We start from the raw sequence: 5,478 nt of genomic DNA on the forward strand, positions 1-5,478 counted from the left end.
AAACACATCTAAGAGACTCATAAGAGGGATATCCCAAGAGGAAAGTTCCGAAGATATTATAGACAACCTAGTGACAGCAAGAAACCCAAGCATATTACACGCGAAGAGGATGGGCAACACAGACAATGTAATCGTGCTCTTCGACGGACTACACGTGCCGAGATACGTGAAATACGGAGCACTCATCGTCCGGTGCTCGCTATACAGAAAACACATTGACATTTGCTACAAATGTGGGAGGCTGGGACACAGGACGGACGTTTGCCCCAACCCAGACGAAAAAATATGCAGAGGATGCGGCGTGGCCAACCCGCCGCAAGAACACCAGTGTGAAGCAAGATGTCAGCTATGCGGGCAAGCTCACTTTACAGGAGACAGACGCTGCAAGGCAAAGTACAAGATACCGTATTTGGTCCGGCGAAGACGCTGGGAGCGACGAAGAAGAGAAGAAGCGGAGGCCGAAACACCATACGGCATCAACGACTACAACAAACGAGCTGGCAAAGCAACGAGCGAGAACACCCAGGGATCAGAAGGCCATCGCACAGAAGGCTCACCCCCGGGACCATACGAGGGGGACAGTCGGAAGCAGCCCGGTCGCAGACCAAGGTCGAGGACCCGGTCCAGAACCCGTTCGAGAACCCGATCGAGAACCCGATCGAGATCCAGGGCAACGTCAAGATTGCAATCCAGCCGAGGAGCGGTAGAAACTCAGACACAGGTGAGCTTTGCAGACGCGGTCTCTGGCACTGCTGTTACACCTACACGCGCGGGGTCCGCCTTAGAACAGGAAATAACACAGATCAGACAGTTGTTAGAGCAAATAAAGCGAGAAAACGCGACGCTAAAGGAAGAGGTAAAAATGCTTAAAGTAGAAAACGCTAAGCTTAAGAACCCAAAACACTCAGAGATGACCCATACCACGCCAACACCCATTAGGGCGTCGACACCTCTTCGAGCTCCGGCGACGCCCGTTCCCGCGTCGATGAGTGGAAAAACGCCACCGCATAAACGAAGGGCAAAGGAAAACGCCGATGAGCAAAGCGACTCTACACTCGGAGAAGTAAAAGGCATGTTTCAGAAAATGTTCGTAGGTTTACAGCAGCAATTCATGCAGATGCGCGCGGACCTACAACAGCAGATAACGCAGATGCGAGATGAAATGTCTCAGAGGTTCGACACCCTCGAGGGTAGGGTAGGGCAGCTAGAAAACGTCTCGAAAGACGCCCGACCCGCAGGAGCGAGGCCGGTCAAGAGCAAGCCGTACAGCAGACCACCTGCGGCTGAGAACAGCTGCATAGAAAACTCGAGTAGCCAACATGGCGCCGCCTAATGAATACACGATTTGGCAGTAGAATTGTCGTGGGTTTCGTCGTAAGCGGGGTAACCTGCAGCAATTCGTAAAAACCAAGCAAGCACCAGATGTAATCGCTCTCCAGGAAGCTGGGGGGACCGCAAAATTATCAGGATACAAATCATATAGCACTTTAGCTGAAAAAGCAACAGTAACCACACTGATACATCGTAATATAACGGCTGTAGAACACGATACTGGCGTACGCAACATAGACCACGTCCTACTAGAAATTCTCCCGTCTCGAAAAAAGGAGGGAAGCTTGTTTGTGTTGAACGTGTACAGTCCACCACGACAAAAGGTAAAGTTTGGCTCGCTTTTCCGCAAAGTGCTAAACGTAGCGGGCAGACAAGCACTGATCGTCGTGGGCGACTTTAACGCACCTCACGCCGCCTGGGGTTACACCATCGAAAACGTTAAAGGCCGCAACCTGTGGAATGACGCGCAGCACGAGGAGCTCACGCTAATAACTAACCCACAAGACCCTACCAGAATGGGGAACAGCGTCAGTAGAGACACCACGCCGGACCTTACATTCATAAGAAATATATCCAACCCTCATTGGACCAACACTAACGTAAATCTAGGCAGCGATCACTACATTGTATGCACAATTTTACAAGCAGGTCCGCGTAAAAAGAAAGGTAGAAAAATAATGTTAACCGAGTGGGACACCTTTCGTAAGATAAGAGAGGACGATGCTACAGAGACCATCGAAGATATACAGAAGTGGACAGACACACTCCAGCGTAGCGTGCAGAAAGCCACCAAACATGTTCCCGAAGAGGCAGGAATGGAAGAAATGGACAGCAAGCTCTTACACATGTGGGAGGCAAAACGCAGCCTGCAAGAGCGCTGGAAAGGTCAAAAGCACAACCGGCGTCTAAGAAAGAGAATCGTCGCGCTCGACAGAGACGTAGAAGACTACGCAAATAGGCTGTCCCAGCAGCAGTGGGCAGGCATGTGCACTTTAATGAACAGGCAGTTCGGAATGTCCAAAACTTGGAACATTCTCCGAGGCCTCCTTGATCCAGAAGGCACGAAAACAACACAAAGACAAAACCTGCAACGGATACTACACAGCTACGCAGGTACAGAAGCAGAGCTCTTACGCGAGCTACGCCAGACATACGTAGGAGATGCCACAAAGGCGCGACTCCCAGAGTACGAAGGGAAGGATAACGTCGACCTCAGCGCCTCCATAACAGAGGCAGAGATTCGATACGAACTCGGACGACTCAATCCCAAGTCCGCCCCGGGTCCCGACGGTATAACAAATAAAACACTTCGCAACTTAGATGACGAATCCGTCACTGCTCTCACAAAGTACATAAACGAATGCTGGGAGAAGGGCGCCATACCCCAGCAATGGAAAACCGCCAAAATCATATTAATACCCAAGCCGGGCAAAAAGCCGCTCATCGGAAATCTCAGGCCCATTTCATTGACGTCCTGCATTGGAAAGCTCATGGAAAAAGTAATTTTAACGCGTCTCGTCAGATACATGGACGACAACGAGCTATACCCACACACCATGATCGGCTTTCGACCAAGGCTCTCGACGCAAGACGTCATGTTGCAGCTAAAGAATCAAATCATAGACGCCGAAACGCACACCCTGGATACAAAAGCCATTCTGGGCCTTGACCTGCAGAAGGCATTTGATAACGTCACCCACGAGGCCATATTGCGCAACTTGCAAAACCTACACGTAGGTCGGAGAGTGTACGATTACATAAAAGATTTTCTCACCAACCGTAAAGCTACAATCACGGCCGGGGAAGCGGAATCCGAAGAATTCGTTCTAGGCAACAAGGGAACACCACAAGGTTCGGTGCTTTCCCCTTTCCTATTCAACGTGGCGATGCTTGGTTTACCCTCAGAGCTGGAACGCGTCGAAGGGCTTCAGCACAGTATCTATGCGGATGACATCACCCTATGGGTGACGGGCGGGAGCGACGGTCACATAGAAGAGATTTTACAACAAGCAGTAAATACGGTAGAGCGATACGTGGAGAACAATGGCCTAAAATGCTCTCCTCAAAAATCGGAGTTATTACTCTACAGACCTACAAGCAGAGGTCGCAAGCGCATTCACGAACGACACAACATCACAATCTTAGCAGGAGGTTACCCAATACCTCAGGTACAACACATAAGAGTTCTGGGACTCCGAATATCCGAGAACGGACATAACGGGGAAGCAATAAAGTTCCTGGATAACAACACCCAACAAACCATTCGAATGATTCGAAGAATCGCCAACAAAAACTACGGCGTGAAAGAACACAACTTAGTGCAGCTCATCCAAGCCTTCGTCGTCAGCCGCATAGTGTATGTGACCCCATACCTCAAGTTGCAAGTGGCGGAAAAACAAAAGATAGAATGCATAATTAAAAAAAGCATATAAGCAAGCCCTCGGATTACCGATCACCACGTCTAACGAAAAGTTCGAAGCGTTAGGAATGCATAACACGCTAGACGAACTTATTGAGGCTCATATGATAGCACAATATGAACGACTCGCGCAAAGCAACACGGGAAGACACATCCTGCACAAACTTGCAATAACGTACGCTGGCCAAAGCGGCAATAAATACGATATCCCAAAAGAAACCAGAGAGCGCATCATAATACCTCCGTTACCCAGAAACATGCACCCCGAACATCACCGGGAGCGGAGGAATGCAAGAGCGAGAGCACTGCACAAGAAGTTTCAACACGACGCGGACGTGGTATATGTAGATGCAGCCGAATATACAGACGGTCGACACATGGCAATAGTCGCTTCAAATCAAGCGGGCCACCTGCTTGCTAGCGGCACCATTAAAACAGGAAATTCGGAAATCGCTGAAGAAACGGCCATAGCGCTGACGCTTGCGTCCACAAGGGCCAGCGTCGTAATCAGTGATTCTAAAACCGCGATTCATAACTTCGCTAACGGAAGGGTCTCGAAAGAGGCGTTAAGAATCTTAAATAACTTTCGCGGAGAGCGCGACGTTTATGTTATATGGACGCCCGCCCACTCCTCCCTCCCAAGCAATGAAACCGCACACACCCTAGCTCGAGAGTTAGCGAGCCGAGCAGGGGCAGGAATGACGCGGAGCGCGCGTGCGGAGAGATACCGCATGTTCAGTTACAACGAAATTACCAAGCACTACAGATTAGGGAGGCAGCACTACCCGCCACCACACTCCTCATTAAATAAGCAGCAGGCGACAGCGTGGCGCCTATTACAAACAAACACGTTCCCAAACCCAATCGCTTATAATCATTGTTACCCGGACCTCTACTCAGACAGATGTAAACACTGCAATCAGCGGGCGGACCTCAAACACATTATCTGGGCTTGCCCCAACATCGTGAAGGGGCCAAACACATACATGAATACGGAGCAGTGGGAGACCGCGCTGCTAAGCTCAAGCATCGAGGACCAACTACAGGTCATCAGGCAAGCCGAAGATGCCGCTAGGGCCCAAGGACTCCTAGCTGCCATCTAAGGGAGGGGAGTCAACTCCTCTAACACTTGCCGTTTCAATAAAAGTTGTTCCCCCCCCCCCCCTAGAACGTGAGCCGCGAACGCGCTGCCCTACCCTCTGATTTTACCCTCCTCCTTCGGTACGAAGGCAAACGTGTCTGACGGCCGCCCCCTGGGAACACAGAAGTGCTCTCACATTTGCTTCCGAGCAGCCATCATGTCACGTTACAGAGGGGTACAGTTATGCCACGTGACTGAGTGGTACGGAGGCGAGCAGTCTCACCCGGCAACCGGTCACAACACAAGGCAGAAGGCATGGCATCCGAGATTGCCTGCTGCCTAGAGGCTCCCAATTGAAAAGAGAGTGACGTTTCAGGCATAGGTTTTCTAGGAGGCATTGTTCATGGAGACGGAGACACCGCTTAGCCTTTGAGGCAGAGAGTTTACTAAAATTAACTAGAAGGGACTCTGGCACTGCGATCGTTCAGTGACCATGCGAATGACGGGTGGTACACAGATTTACCTAGTCTTCATACTTGCGAGCCGCGATTCGCAGTTTGGTTTCGTTCATTGTTGCGTCTCGTTTTTTTTTTCGAAGGAAAGACCAAACCGTTTTTCTCTTCGTGAACCGTTTTCAAATGGTATG

This window comes from Rhipicephalus microplus, chromosome 6, assembly GCF_043290135.1.
Source record: "Rhipicephalus microplus isolate Deutch F79 chromosome 6, USDA_Rmic, whole genome shotgun sequence".
Taxonomy (NCBI): Eukaryota; Metazoa; Arthropoda; class Arachnida; order Ixodida; family Ixodidae; genus Rhipicephalus; species Rhipicephalus microplus.